Raw genomic sequence first — 17,159 nt, 5'->3', positions numbered from 1 at the left:
AGAATTCACAATGAAAAATCTTGAGACACTGGAAGAAAGAGACTCCAACTCGGGAAATTCACAATGATAACCTAGGTTAATATCTAAGAAGGTGCTTCAAACACTAGGAATACGTGAATAAAGGGCCTTAATATCTGTAACACATTGTTTCCTGACAAGGAAATCGTGTTCAAAGAACATAGAACCGAGTTGGATACTGGTTACATTTATTATTCTGGGACAATGAGTTGGCGATTTTGAAAGAAGCCTCGTTAGGCCATTAAACCGGATGTGATGAGGTCACCAAGGGGGAGGGGTCACGTGGGCAGGCTTAATTGATCCCAGGTGATAATGATTTGGCCAGGGGACCAGCTGGGAGTGATGACGTCATCGAGATTAGTTCTGGTATTAGGGTTAGAGAATTGGGGTTCTGTTCATGGTTAGGGTTAGGATAAGGTTTTGGGCTAGGTAGGGTTCAGGCTCAGGTGTGGGCTAGGTTTAGGGTTTGGGTTAGAGGGTTAGGGACAGGCTTAAGGTCACAGTGTAGTAATGTTGGCTATTCACAATGAATGAGCTTCAATCACTGGACAATTTGGTGTGTAGCACTCAGAACTTATGACTCCAGACTAGGGAAATATTTAGAAATGTGCTTCACACAATAGGAATACATATTCCAATAGACTGAATATCTGAACAGCACAATTTTGTCACGGGAAATCTTGTTCAAACAGCTGAGAATCGAGTGTGACACTGTTTACATTTATTTTTCCCGCCAAAAGGAGTTGGCGTTTTCGGGAAAAGGTTTTGGTGAAACACTGAAAAACTCATTTTCCTAGAGCTATCGAACAGTATGAAAGTATTGAGAACACTATGAAATAAAAATGTTAGTTAGGCTAGGGTTCCAAGTAATGTTTTACTGTGTCTTTAAAAAGCCGGTATGACACCCGTGTTAAAATGAAAAGTCTCATTGCTCAAAACAACAGACCAGGGGAATGGCAGAGTGTCTCTAGAACTCCAGGAATACGTTTTAGAACCCGAACATCTCTACTGAATTTTGAAATACTGAGAATTTGTATCCAAAGCGCTGTGAAAGGTAGGATAGACTGTCAAGTGGTAATAATGTTGAAAGTGCTGGTATATTTGTAAAAAAGGTTGTTTTACCAAATTAGAATTCACAATGAAAAAGCTTGAGACACTGGAAGAGAGAGACTCCAACTCGGGAAATTCACAATGATAACCTAGGTTAATATCTAAGAAAGTGCTTCAAACACTAGGAATACGTGAATAAAGGGCCTTAATATCTGTAACACATTGTTTCCTGACAAGGAAATCGTGTTCAAAGAACATAGAACCGAGTTGGATACTGGTTACATTTATTATTCTGGGACAATGAGTTGGCGATTTTGAAAGAAGCCTCGTTAGGCCATTAAACCGGATGTGATGAGGTCACCAAGGGGGAGGGGCCACGTGGGCAGACTTAATTGATCCCAGGTGATAATGATTTGGCCAGGGGACCAGCTGGGAGTGATGACGTCATCGAGATTAGTTCTGGTATTAGGGTTAGAGAATTGGGGTTCTGTTCATGGTTAGGGTTAGGATAAGGTTTTGGGCTAGGTAGGGTTCAGGCTCAGGTGTGGGCTAGGTTTAGGATTTGGGTTAGAGGGTTAGGGACAGGCTTACGGTCACAGTGTAGTAATGTTGGCTATTCACAATGAATGAGCTTTAATCACTGGACAATTTGGTGTGTAGCACTCAGAACTTACGACTCCAGACTAGGGAAATATTTAGAAATGTGCTTCACACAATAGGAATACATATTCCAATAGACTGAATATCTGAACAGCACAATTTTGTCACGGGAAATCTTGTTCAAACAGCTGAGAAGCGAGTGTGACACTTTTTACATTTATTTTTCCCGCCAAAAGGAGTTGGCGTTTTCGGGAAAAGGTTTTGGTGAAACACTGAAAAACTCATTTTCCTAGAGCTATCGAACAGTATGAAAGTATTGAGAACACTATGAAATAAAAATGTTAGTTAGGTAAGTGTTCCAAGTAATGTTTTACTGTGCCTTTAAAAAGCCGGTATGACACCCGGGTTAAAATGAAAAGTCTCATTGCTCAAAACAACAGACCAGGGGAATGGCAGAGTGTCTCTAGAACTCCTGGAATACGTTTCAGAACCCGAACATCTCTACTGAATTTTGAAATACTGAGAATTTGTATCCAAAGCGCTGTGAAAGGTAGGATAGACTGTCAAGTGGTAATAATGTTGAAAGTGCTGGTATATTTGTAAAAAAGGTTGTTTTACAAAATTAGAATTCACAATGAAAAAGCTTGAGACACTGGAAGAAAGAGACTCCAACTAGGGAAATTCACAATGATAACCTAGGTTAATATCTAAGGAAGTGCTTCAAACACTAGGAATACGTGAATAAAGGGCCTTAATATCTGTAACACATTGTTTCCTGACAAGGAAATCGTGTTCAAAGAACATAGAACCGAGTTGGATAATGGTTACATTTATTATTCCGGGACAATGAGTTGGCGATTTTGAAAGAAGCCTGGTTAGGCCATTAAACCGGATGTGATGACGTCACCAAGGGGGAGGGGCCACGTGGGCAGGCTTAATTGATCCCAGGTGAAAATGATTTGGCCAGGGGACCAGCTGGGAGTGATGACGTCATCGAGATTAGTTCTGCTATTAGGGTTAGAGAATTTGGGCTCTGTTCATGGTTAGGGTTAGGATAAGGTTTTGGGCTAGGTAGGGTTCAGGCTCAGATGTGGGCTTGGTTTAGGGTTTGGGTTATAGGGTTAGGGACTGGGTTACAGTCACAGTGTAGTAATGTTAGCTATTCACAATGAATGAGCTTCAATCACTGGACAATTTGGTGTGTAGCACTCAGAACTTACGACTCCAGACTAGGGAAATATTTAGAAATGTGCTTCACACAATAAGAATACATATTCCAATAGACTGAATATCTGAACAGCACAATTTTGTCACTGGGAAATCTTGTTCAAACAGCTGAGAAGCGAGTGTGACACTGTTTACATTTATTTTTCCCGCCAAAAAGAGTTGGCGTTTTCGGGAAAAGGTTTTGGTGAAACACTGAAAAACTCATTGTCCTAGAGCTATCGAACAGTATGAAAGTATTGAGAACACTATGAAATAAAAATGTTAGTTAGGTAAGTGTTCCAAGTAATGTTTTACTGTGCCTTTAAAAAGCCGGTATGACACCCGTGTTAAAATGAAAAGTCTCATTGCTCAAAACAACAGACCAGGGGAATGGCAGAGTGTCTGTAGAACTCCAGGAATACGTTTTAGAACCCGATCATCTCTACTGAATTTTGAAATACTGAGAATTTGTATCCAAAGCGCTGTGAAAGGTAGGATAGACTGTCAATTGGTAATAATGTTGAAAGTGCTGGTATATTTGTAAAAAAGGTTGTTTTACCAAATTAGTATTCACAATGAAAAAGCTTGAGACACTGAAAGAGAGAGACTCCAACTCGGGAATTTCACAATGATAACCTAGGTTAATATCTAAGAAAGTGCTTCAAACACTAGGAATACGTGAATAAAGGGCCTTAATATCTGTAACACATTGTTTCCTGACAAGGAAATCGTGTTCAAAGAACATAGAACCGAGTTGGATACTGGTTACATTTATTATTCCGGGACAATGAGTTGGCGATTTTGAAAGAAGCCTGGTTAGGCCATTAAACCGGATGTGATGACATCACCAAGGGGGAGGGGCCACGTGGGCAGGCTTAATTGATCCCAGGTGATAATGATTTGGCCAGGGGACCAGCTGGGAGTGATGACGTCATGGAGATTAGTTCTGGTATTAGGGTTAGAGAATTGGGGTTCTGTTCATGGTTAGGGTTAGGATAAGGTTTTGGGCTAGGTAGGGTTCAGGCTCAGGTGTGGGCTAGGTTTAGGGTTTGGGTTAGAGGGTTAGGGACAGGCTTACGGTCACAGTGTAGTAATGTTGGCTATTCACAATGAATGAGCTTCAATCACTGGACAATTTGGTGTGTAGCACTCAGAACTTACGACTCCAGACTAGGGAAATATTTAGAAATGTGCTTCACACAATAGGAATACATATTCCAATAGACTGAATATCTGAACAGCACTATTTTGTCACTGGGAAATCTTGTTCAAACAGCTGAGAACCGAGTGTGACACTGTTTACATTTATTTTTCCCGCAAAAAGGAGTTGGCATTTTCGGGAAAAGGTTTCGGTGAAACACTGAAAAACTCATTTTCCTAGAGCTATCGAACAGTATGAAAGTATTGAGAACACTATGAAATAAAAACGTTAGTTAGGCTAGGGTTCCAAGTAATGTTTTACTGTGCCTTTAAAAAGCCGGTATGACACCCGTGTTAAAATGAAAAGTCTCATTGCTCAAAACAACAGACCAGGGGAATGGCAGAGTGTCTCTAGAACTCCTGGAATACGTTTCAGATCCCGAACATCTCTACTGAATTTTGAAATACTGAGAATTTGTATCCAAAGCGCTGTGAAAGGCAGGATAGACTGTCAAGTGGTAATAATGTTGAAAGTGCTGGTATATTTGTAAAAAAGGTTGTTTTACCAAATTAGAATTCACAATGAAAAAGCTTGAGACACTGAAAGAGAGAGACTCCAACTCGGGAATTTCACAATGATAACCTAGGTTAATATCTAAGAAAGTGCTTCAAACACTAGGAATACGTGAATAAAGGGCCTTAATATCTGTAACACATTGTTTCCTGACAAGGAAATCGTGTTCAAAGAACATAGAACCGAGTTGGATACTGGTTACATTTATTATTCCAGGACAATGAGTTGGCGATTTTGAAAGAAGCCTGGTTAGGCCATTAAACCGGATGTGATGACGTCACCAAGGGGGAGGGGCCACGTGGGCAGGCTTAATTGATCCCAGGTGATAATGATTTGGCCAGGGGACCAGCTGGGAGTGATGACGTCATCGAGATTAGTTCTGGTATTAGGGTTAGAGAATTGGGGCTCTGTTCATGGTTAGGGTTAGGATAAGGTTTTGGGCTAGGTAGGGTTCAAGCTCAAATGTGGGCCTGGTTTAGGGTTTGGGTTATAGGGTTAGGGACTGGGTTATGGTCACAGTGTAGTAATGTTAGCTATTCACAATGAATGAGCTTCAATCACTGGACAATTTGGTGTGTAGCACTCAGAAATTACGACTCCAGACTAGGGAAATATTTAGAAATGTGCTTCACTCAATAGGAATACATATTCCAATAGACGGAATATCTGAACAGCACTATTTTGTCACTGGGAAATCTTGTTCAAACAGCTGAGAAGCGAGTGTGACACTGTTTACATTTATTTTTCCCGCCAAAAGGAGTTGGCGTTTTCGGGAAAAGGTTTTGGTGAAACACTGAAAAACTCATTTTCCTAGAGCTATCGAACAGTATGAAAGTATTGAGAACACTATGAAATAAAAATGTTAGTTAGGCTAGGGTTCCAAGTAATGTTTTCCTGTGCCTTTAAAAAGCCGTTATGACACCCGTGTTAAAATGAAAAGTCTCATTGCTCAAAACAACAGACCAGGGGATTGGCAGAGTGTCTCTAGAACTCCTGGAATACGTTTCAGAACCCGAACATCTCTACTGAATTTTGAAATACTGAGAATTTGTTTCCAAAGCGCTGTGAAAGGTAGGATAGACTGTCAAGTGGTAATAATGTTGAAAGTGCTGGTATATTTGTAAAAAAGGTTGTTTTACCAAATTAGAATTCACAATGAAAAAGCTTGAGACACTGGAAGAGAGAGACTCCAACTCGGGAAATTCACAATGATAACCTAGGTTAATATCTAAGAAAGTACTTCAAACACTAGGAATACGTGAATAAAGGCCCTTAATATCTGTAACACATTGTTTCCTGACAAGGAAATCGTGTTCAAAGAACATAGAACCGAGTTAGATACTGGTTACATTTATTATTCCGGGACAATGAGTTGGAGATTTTGAAAGAAGCCTGGTTAGGCCATTAAACCGGATGTGATGACGTCACCAAGGGGGAGGGGCCACGTGGGCAGGCTTAATTTATCCCAGGTGATAATGATTTGGCCAGGGGACCAGCTGGGAGTGATGACGTCATCGAGATTAGTTCTGGTATTAGGGTTAGAGAATTGGGGCTCTGTTCATGGTTAGGGTAAGGATAAGGTTTTGGGCTAGGTAGGGTTCAGGCTCAGATGTGGGCTAGGTTTAGGGTTTGGGTTAGAGGGTTAGGGACAGGCTTACGGTCACAGTGTAGTAATGTTGGCTATGCACAATGAATGAGCTTCCATAACTGGACAATTTGGTGTGTAGCACTCAGAACTTACGACTCCAGACTAGGGAAATATTTAGAAATGTGCTTCACACAATAGGAATACATATTCCAATAGACTGAATATCTGAAAAGCACAATTTTGTCACTGGGAAATCTTGTTCAAACAGCTGAGAAGCGAGTGTGACACTGTTTACATTTATTTTTCCCGCCAAAAGGAGTTGGCGTTTTCGGGAAAAGGTTTTGGTGAAACACTGAAAAACTCATTTTCCTAGAGCTATGGAACAGTATGAAAGTATTGAGAACACTATGAAATAAAAATGTTAGTTAGGTAAGTGTTCCAAGTAATGTTTTACTGTGCCTTTAAAAAGCCGGTATGACACCCGTGTTAAAATGAAAAGTCTCATTGCTCAAAACAACAGACCAGGGGAATGGCAGAGTGTCTCTAGAACTCCTGGAATATGTTTCAGAACCCGAACATCTCTACTGAATTTTGAAATACTGAGAATTTGTATCCAACGCGCTGTGAAAGGTAGGATAGACTGTCAAGTGGTAATAATGTTGAAAGTGCTGGTATATTTGTAAAAAAGGTTGTTTTACAAAATTAGAATTCACAATGAAAAAGCTTGAGACACTGGAAGAAAGAGACTCCAACTCGGGAAATTCACAATGATAACCTAGGTTAATATCTAAGAAAGTGCTTCAAACACTAGGAATACGTGAATAAAGGGCCTTAATATCTGTAACACATTGTTTCCTGACAAGGAAATCGTGTTCAAAGAAGATAGAACCGAGTTGGATACTGGTTACATTTATTATTCCGGGACAATGAGTTGGCGATTTTGAAAGAAGCCTGGTTAGGCCATTAAACCGGATGAGATGATGTCACCAAGGGGGAGGGGCCACGTGGGCAGACTTAATTGATCCCAGGTGATAATGATTTGGCCAGGGGACCAGCTGGGAGTGATGACGTCATCGAGATTAGTTCTGGTATTAGGGTTAGAGAATTGGGGCTCTGTTCATGGTTAGGGTTAGGATAAGGTTTTGGGCTAGGTAGGGTTCAGGCTCAGATGTGGGCTAGGTTTAGGGTTTGGGTTATAGGGTTAGGGACTGGGTTACGGTCACAGTGTAGTAATGTTGGCTATTCACAATGAATGAGCTTCAATCACTGGACAATTTGGTGTGTAGCACTCAGAACTTACGACTCCAGACTAGGGAAATATTTAGAAATGTGCTTCACACAATAGGAATACATATTGCAATAGACTGAATATCTGAACAGCACAATTTTGTCACTGGGAAATCTTGTTCAAACAGATGAGAAGCAAGTGTGACACTGTTTACATTTATTTTTCCCGCCAAAAGGAGTTGGCGTTTTCGGGAAAAGGTTTTGGTGAAACACTGAAAAACTCATTTTCCTAGAGCTATCGAACAGTATGAAAGTATTGAGAACACTATGAAATAAAAATGTTAGTTAGGCTAGGGTTCCAAGTAATGTTTTACTGTGCCTTTAAAAAGCCGGTATGACACCTGTGTTAAAATGAAAAGTCTCATTGCTCAAAACCACAGACCAGTGGATTGGCAGAGTGTCTCTAGAACTCCTGGAATACGTTTCAGAACCCGAACATCTCTACTGAATTTTGAAATACTGAGAATTTGTATCCAAAGCGCTGTGAAAGGTAGGATAGACTGTCAAGTGGTAATAATGTGGGAAGTGCTGGTATATTTGTAAAAAAGGTTGTTTTACCAAATTAGAATTCACAATGAAAAAGCTTGAGACACTGGAAGAGAGAGACTCCAACTCGGGAAATTCACAATGATAACCTCGGTTAATATCTAAGAAAGTGCTTCAAACACTAGGAATACGTGAATAAATGGCCTTAATATCTGTAACACAATGTTTCCTGACAAGGATATCGTGTTCAAAGAACATAGAACAGAGTTGGATACTGGTTACATTTATTATTCCAGGACAATGAGTTGGCGATTTTGAAAGAAGCCTGGTTAGGCCATTAAACCGGATGTGATGACGTCACCAAGGGGGAGGGGCCACGTGGGCAAGCTTAATTGATCCCAGGTGATAATGATATGGCCAGGGGACCAGCTAGGAGTTATGATGTCATCGAGATTAATTCTGTTATTAGGGTTAGAGAATTGGGGCTCTGTTCATGGTTAGGGTTAGGATAAGGTTTTGGGCTAGGTAGGGTTCAGGCTCAGATGTGGGCTAGGTTTAGGGTTTGGGTTATAGGGTTAGGGACTGGGTTACGGTCACAGTGTAGTAATGTTAGCTATTCACAATGAATGAGCTTCAATCACTGGACAATTTGCTGTGTAGCACTCAGAACTTATGACTCCAGACTAGGGAAATATTTAGAAATGTGCTTCACTCAATAGGAATACATATTCCAATAGACGGAATATCTGAACAGCACTATTTTGTCACTGGGAAATCTTGTTCAAACAGCTGAGAAGCGAGTGTGACACTGTTTACATTTATTTTTCCCGCCAAAAGGAGTTGGCGTTTTCGGGAAAAGGTTTTGGTGAAACACTGAAAAACTCATTTTCCTAGAGCTATCGAACAGTATGAAAGTATTGAGAACACTATGAAATAAAAATGTTAGTTAGGCTAGGGTTCCAAGTAATGTTTTACTGTGCCTTTAAAAAGCCGGTATGACACCTGTGTTAAAATGAAAAGTCTCATTGCTCAAAACCACAGACCAGTGGATTGGCAGAGTGTCTCTAGAACTCCTGGAATACGTTTCAGAACCCGAACATCTCTACTGAATTTTGAAATACTGAGAATTTGTATCCAAAGCGCTGTGAAAGGTAGGATAGACTGTCAAGTGGTAATAATGTGGGAAGTGCTGGTATATTTGTAAAAAAGGTTGTTTTACCAAATTAGAATTCACAATGAAAAAGCTTGAGACACTGGAAGAGAGAGACTCCAACTCGGGAAATTCACAATGATAACCTGGGTTAATATCTAAGAAAGTGCTTCAAACACTAGGAATACGTGAATAAAGGGCCTTAATATCTGTAACACAATGTTTCCTGACAAGGATATCGTGTTCAAAGAACATAGAACAGAGTTGGATACTGGTTACATTTATTATTCCAGGACAATGAGTTGGCGATTTTGAAAGAAGCCTGGTTAGGCCATTAAACCGGATGTGATGACGTCACAAGGGGGAGGGGCCACGTGGGCAAGCTTAATTGATCCCAGGTGATAATGATATGGCCAGGGGACCAGCTAGGAGTTATGACGTCATCGAGATTAATTCTGTTATTAGGGTTAGAGAATTGGGGCTCTGTTCATGGTTAGGGTTAGGATAAGGTTTTGGGCTAGGTAGGGTTCAGGCTCAGATGTGGGCTAGGTTTAGGGTTTGGGTTATAGGGTTAGGGACTGGGTTACGGTCACAGTGTAGTAATGTTAGCTATTCACAATGAATGAGCTTCAATCACTGGACAATTTGCTGTGTAGCACTCAGAATTTATGACACCAGACTAGGGAAATATTTAGAAATGTGCTTCACTCAATAGGAATACATATTCCAATAGACGGAATATCTGAACAGCACTATTTTGTCACTGGGAAATCTTGTTCAAACAGCTGAGAAGCGAGTGTGACACTGTTTACATTTATTTTTCCCGCCAAAAGGAGTTGGCGTTTTCGGGAAAAGGTTTTGGTGAAACACTGAAAAACTCATTTTCCTAGAGCTATCGAACAGTATGAAAGTATTGAGAACACTATGAAATAAAAATGTTAGTTAGGCTAGGGTTCCAAGTAATGTTTTACTGTGCCTTTAAAAAGCCAGTATGACACCCGTGTTAAAATGAAAAGTCTCATTGCTCAAAACAACAGACCAGGGGAATGGCAGAGTGTCTCTAGAACTCCTGGAATACGTTTCAGAACCCGAACATCTCTACTGAATTTTGAAATACTGAGTATTTGTATCCAAAGCGCTGTGAAAGGTAGGATAGACTGTCAAGTGGTAATAATGTTGAAAGTGCTGGTATATTTGTAAAAAAGGTTGTTTTACAAAATTAGAATTCACAATGAAAAAGCTTGAGACACTGGAAGAAAGAGACTCCAACTCGGGAAATTCACAATGATAACCTAGATTAATATCTAAGAAAGTGCTTCAAACACTAGGAATACGTGAATAAATGGCCTTAATATCTGTAACACATTGTTTCCTGACAAGGAAATTGTGTTCAAAGAACATAGAACCGAGTTGGATACTGGTTACATTTATTATTCCGGGACAATGAGTTGTCCATTTTGAAAGAAGCCTGGTTAGACCATTAAACCGGATGTGATGACGTCACCAAGGGGGAGGGGCCACGTGGGCAGGCTTAATTGATCCCAGGTGATAATGATTTGGCCAGGGGACCAGCTGGGAGTGATGACGTCATCGAGATTAATTCTGTTATTAGGGTTAGAGAATTGGGGCTCTGTTCATGGTTAGGGTTAGGATAAGGTTTTGGGCTAGGTAGGGTTCAGGCTCAGATGTGGGCTAGGTTTAGGGTTTGGGTTATAGGGTTAGGGACTGGGTTACGGTCACAGTGTAGTAATGTTAGCTATTCACAATGAATGAGCTTCAATCACTGGACAATTTGCTGTGTAGCACTCAGAACTTATGACTCCAGACTAGGGAAATATTTAGAAATGTGCTTCACTCAATAGGAATACATATTCCAATAGACGGAATATCTGAACAGCACTATTTTGTCACTGGGAAATCTTGTTCAAACAGCTGAGAAGCGAGTGTGACACTGTTTACATTTATTTTTCCCGCCAAAAGGAGTTGGCGTTTTCGGGAAAAGGTTTTGGTGAAACAATGAAAAACTCATTTTCCTAGAGCTATCGAACAGTATGAAAGTATTGAGAACACTATGAAATAAAAATGTTAGTTAGGCTAGGGTTCCAAGTAATGTTTTACTGTGCCTTTAAAAAGCCGGTATGACACCCGTGTTAAAATGAAAAGTCTCATTGCTCAAAACAACAGACCAGGGCAATGGCAGAGTGTCTCTAGAACTCCTGGAAAACGTTTCAGAACTGGAACATCTCTACTGAATTTTGAAATACTGAGAATTTGTATCCAAAGCGCTGTGAAAGGTAGGATATACTGTCAAGTGGTAATAATGTTGAAAGTGCTGGTATATTTGTAAAAAAGGTTGTTTTACAAAATTAGAATTCACAATGAAAAAGCTTGAGACACTGGAAGAAAGAGACTCCAACTCGGGAAATTCACAATGATAACCTAGGTTAATATCTAAGAAAGTGCTTCAAACACTAGGAATACGTGAATCAAGGGCCTAAATATCTGTAACACATTGTTTCCTGACAGGAAATCGTGTTCAAAGAACATAGAACGGAGTTGGATACTGGTTACATTTATTATTCCGGGACAATGAGTTGGCGATTTTGAAAAAAGCCTGGTTAGGCCATTAAACCGGATGTGATGACGTCACCAAGGGGGAGGGGCCACGTGGGCAGGCTTAATTGATCCCAGGTGATAATGATTTGGCCAGGGGACCAGTTGCGAGTGATGACTTCATGGAGATTAGTTCTGGTATTAGGGTTAGAGAATTGGGGCTCTGTTCAGGGTTAGGGTTAGGATAAGGTTTTGGGCTAGTTATGGTTCAGGCTCAGGTTAGGGCTAGGTTTAGGGTTTGGGACAGGGTTTCGGTCACAGTGTAGTAATGTTGGCTATTCACAATGAATGAGCTTCAATCACTGGACAATTTGGTGTGTAGCACTCAGAACTTACTACTCCAGACTAGGGAAATATTTAGAAATGTGCTTCATACAATAGGAATACATATTCCAATAGAGTAAATATCTGAACAGCACAATTTTGTCACTGGGAAATCTTGTTCAAACAGCTGAGAACCCAGTGTGACACGGTTTACATTTATTTTTCCCATGAAAAGGAGTTGGCGTTTTCGGGAAAATGTTTTGGTGAAACACTGAAATACTCATTTTCCTAGAGCTATAGAATAGTATGACAGTATTGAGAACACTATGAAATAAAAATGTTACTTAGGCTAGGGTTCCAAGTAATGTTTTAATATGCCTTTAAAAAGCCGGTATGACACCCATTTTAAAATGAAAAGTCTCATAGCTCAAAACAACAGACCAGTGGAATGTCAGAGTGTCTCTAGAACTCCTGGAATACGTTTCAGAACCAGAACGTCTCTACTGAATTTTGAAATACTGAGAATTTGTATGCAAAGCGCTTTGAAAGGTAGAATAGACTTTCAAGTGGTAATAATGTTGTAAGTGCTGGTATATTTGTAAAAAATGTTGTTATACCAAATTAGAATTCGCAATGAAAGAGCTTGAGACACTGGAAGAGAGAGACTCCTACTCGGGAAATTCACAATGATAACCTAGGTTAATATCTAAGACAGTGCTTCAAACACTAGGAATACGTGAATAAAGGGCCGTAATATCTGTAACACATTGTTTCCTCACAAGGAAATCGTGTTCAAAGAACATAGAACCGAGTTGGATACTGGTTACATTTATTATTCAAGAACAATGAGTTGGCGATTTTGAAAGAAGCCTGGTTAGGCCATTAAACCGGAAGTGATGACGTCACCAAGAAGGAGAGGCCATGTGGGCAGGCTTAATTGATCCCAGGTGATAATGATTTGGCCAGGGGACCAGTTGCGAGTGATGATGTCATCGAGATTAGTTCTGGCATTAGGGATAGAGAATTGGGGCTCTGTTCAGGGTTAGGGTTAGGATAAGGTTTCGGGGTAGGTAGGGTTCAGGCTCAGGATAGGGCTAGGTTTAGGTTTAGGGTTATAGGGTTACGAACATGGTTCCGGTCTCGGTGTAGTAATGTTGGCTATTCTCAATGAATAAGCTTCAATCACTGGACTATTTGCTGTTTATCACTGAGAACTTACGACTCCAGACTAGGGAAATATTTAGAAATGTGCTTCACACAATAGGAATACATATTCCAATAGACTGAATATCTGAACAGCACAATTTTGTCACTGGGAAATCTTGTTCAAACAGCTGAGAACCCAGTGTGACACTGTTTACATTTATTTTTCCCGTGAAAAGGAGTTGGCGTTTTCGGGAAAAGGTTTTGGTGAAACACTGAAAAACTCATTTTCCTAGAGCTATAGAAGAGTATGAAAGTATTGAGAACACTATGAAATAAAAATGTTACTTAGGCTAGGGTTCCAAGTAATGTATTAATATGCCTTTAAAAAGCCGGTATGACACCTATGTTAAAATGAAAAGTCCCATAGCTCAAAACAACAGACCAGGGGAATGGCAGAGTGTCTCTAGAACTCCTGGAATACGTTTTAGAACCCGACCATCTCTACTGAATTTTGAAATACTGAGAATTTGTATCCAAAGCGCTTTGAAAGGTAGGATAGACTTTCAAGTGGTAATAATGTTGTAAGTGCTGGTATATTTGTAAAAAAGGTTGTTTTACCAAATTAGAATTCACAATGAAAAAGCTTGAGACACTGGAGGACAGACACTCCAACTCGGGAAATTCACAATGATAACCTAGGTTAATATATAAGACAGTGCTTCAAACACTAGGAATACGTGAATAAAGGGCCTTATTTAAACACTAGGAATACGTGAATAAAGGGGGTAAAGGGGGATATCAAACAAAGGACTTGCGTGCAGGCATATGAGCCTAACCTGCGGTTAAGGCCAACAGGGGGGTGGGGGCATGTGTGGGGAGGGGTGTGGGATGGCAATGGGGGGACAAGGGCAAATATGTGATATCTTAATCAATAAAGAAATTTAAAAAAAGACAGAATTGGGGCTCTGTTCAGGGTTAGGGTTAGGATAAGTTTTCGGGCTAGGTAGGGTTCAGGCTCAGGTTAGGGCTAGGTTTACGGTTAGAGTTAGAGGGTTAGGGACAGTTTTCCGGTCACCATGTAGTAACCTTGGCTATTCTCAATGAATGAGATTCAATCACTAATGATTTCTAGCTGTGTCTTATAATGGGCCATCTATAATAGCCCTATAATAGCCCTTCTCCTCTACTTGTGGGACTTCACCACATGTAGAAACTACTTCATACACTCTTCTCTGAAGTTGAGAAGCTATATACACTTGTCTTTCAACAGTTTTACAGTTGTATGCGAATTTTCATTGTATTCTACGGGTTTCAAACACTGTTGTCATGTGAACTAACTCTATTTCCAGGATTTCTGCAGTGTACTACATCCTTTCTAGACTAGACACTTACATTTTGATGTCTTTTTTACTTGGTCTCTCACAATTCTGTGATACTCATTAGTATTTGCTCTGAATTACTACTGCTTTCATGCAGTGCCCTATAATAGCCCTTCTGCTCTACTTGTGGGACTTCACCACATGTAGAAACTACTTCATACACTCTTCTCTGAACTTGAGAAGCTATATACACTTGTCTTTCAACTGTTTTACTGTTGAATACTACTTTTCAGTGAATTCTGATGGTTTCAAACACTGGTTTCATGTGAAGTAACTCTATTTCAAGGATTTCTGCAGTGTACAACATCCCTTCTAGACTAGACACTTACATTTTGATGGTTTTCTACTTGTTCTCACACAATTCTATGATATTCATTAGTATTTGCTCTGAATTACTACTGCTTTCTAGCTGTGTCCTATAATGGGACTTCTGCTCTACTTGTGGGACTTCACCACATGTAAAAACAACTTCATACACTCTTATCTGAACTTGACAAGCAATATATACTTGTCTTTCAAGAGTTTTACAGATGAATGCTAATTTTCATTGTATTCTAGGGGTTTCAAACACTGGTTTCATGTAAACTAACTCTATTTCCACGATTTCTGCAGTGTACAACATCCTTTCTAGACTAGACACTTACATTTCGATGTCTTTTCCACTTGGTCTCTCACAATTCTGTGATACTCATTAGTATTTGCTCTGAATTACTACTGCTTTCTTGCAGTGTCGTATAATGGGCCTTCTGCTCTACTTGTTGGACTTCATCTCAAGTACAAACAACATTATACACTCTTCTCTGAGCTTGAGAATCTATATACACTTTTCTTTCAACTGTTTTACAGTTGAATACTATTATTCAGAGAATTCTGGTTGTTTCAAACATTGGTTTCATGTGCACTAACTCTATTTCAAGGATTTCTGCAGTGTACAACATCCTTTCTAGACTAGACACTTACATTTTGATGGTTTTATACTTATTCTCACACAATTCCATGCTATTCATTAATATTTGCTCTGATTTACTACAGATTTCTAGCAGTGTCTTATAATAGCCCTTCTGCTCTACTTGTGGGACGTTACCACATGTGAAAACAACTTCATACACTCTTCTCTGAACTTGAGAAGCTATATACACTTGTCTTTCAACAGTTTTTCAGTTGAGTGCTAATTTTCATTGTATTCTAGGGGTTTCAAACACTGTTTTCATGTGAACTAACTCTATTTCAAGGATTTCTGCAGTGTACAACATCCCTTCTAGACTTGACACTTACAATTTGATGTCTTATCCACTTGGTCTCTCACAATTCTGTGATACTCATTAGTATTTGCTCTGAATTACTACTGCTTTCTTGCAGTGTCGTATAATGGGCCTTCTGCTCTACTTGTTGGACTTCTCCACAAGTACAAACAACATTATACACTCTTCTCTGAGCTTGAGAATCTATATACACTTTTCTTTCAACTGCTTTACAGTTGAATACTATTATTCAGTGAATTCTGGTTGTTTCAAACAGTGGTTTCATGTGAACTAACTCTATTTCAAGGATTTCTGCAGTGTACAACATCCCTTCTAAACTAGACACTTACATTTTGATGGTTTTCCACTTGTTCTCACACAATTCTATGATATTCATTACTATTTGCTCTTAATTACTACTGATTTCTAGCAGTGTCCTATAGTGGGACTTCTGCTCTACTTGTGGGACTTCACCACATGTAGAAACAACTTTATACATTCTTCTCTGAATTAGAGAAGCTATATACACTTGTCTTTCAACTGTTTTACTGTTGAATACTACTTTTCAGTGAATTCTGATGGTTTCAAACACTGGTTTCATGTGAACTAACTCTATTTCAAGGATTTCTGCAGTGTACAACATCCTTTCTAGACTAGACACATTTTGATTTTTTTCCACTTGTTCTCACACAATTCTATGGCATTCATTACTATTTGCTCTGAATTACTACTGATTTCTAGCTGTGTCCTCTAATGGGCCTTCTGCTCTACTCGTGGGACTTCACCACATGAAGAAACAACTTTATACACTCTTCTCTGAACTTGAGAACCTATATACTCTTGTTTCCCAACTGTTTTACAGTTGAATACTACTTTTCAGTGAATTCTGGTGGTTTCAAACACTGGTTTCATGTGAACTAACTCTATTTCAAGGATTTCCGCCTTGTACAACATCCCTTCTAGACTAGACACTTACATTTTGATGGTTTTCCACTTGTTCTCACACAATTGTATGATATTCATTAGTATTTGCTCTGAATTACTACTGATTTCTACGTCTGTCGTATAATTGGACTTCTGCTTTACTTGTGGGACTTCACCACATGTAAAAACAACTTCATACACTCTTATCTGAACTTGAGAAGCTATATACACTTGTCTTTCAACAGTTTTACAGTTGTATGCGAATTTTCATTGTATTCTAGGGGTTTCAAACACTGTTTTCATGTGAACTAACTCTATTTCCACGATTTCTGCATTGTACAACATCCTTTCTAGACTAGACACTTATATTTTGATGTCTTTTCCACTTGGTCTCTCACAATTCTGTGATACTCATTAGTATTTGCTCTGAATTACTACTGCTTTCTTGCAGTGTGGTATAATGGACCTTCTGCTCTACTTGTGGGACTTCACC

The sequence above is a fragment of the Cnephaeus nilssonii genome (assembly GCF_951640355.1).
Source record: "Cnephaeus nilssonii genome assembly, chromosome: 22".
Taxonomy (NCBI): domain Eukaryota; kingdom Metazoa; phylum Chordata; class Mammalia; order Chiroptera; family Vespertilionidae; genus Cnephaeus; species Cnephaeus nilssonii.
The sequence above is the reverse complement of the archived record's forward strand: the minus strand, read 5'-3'. Positions refer to the sequence as shown.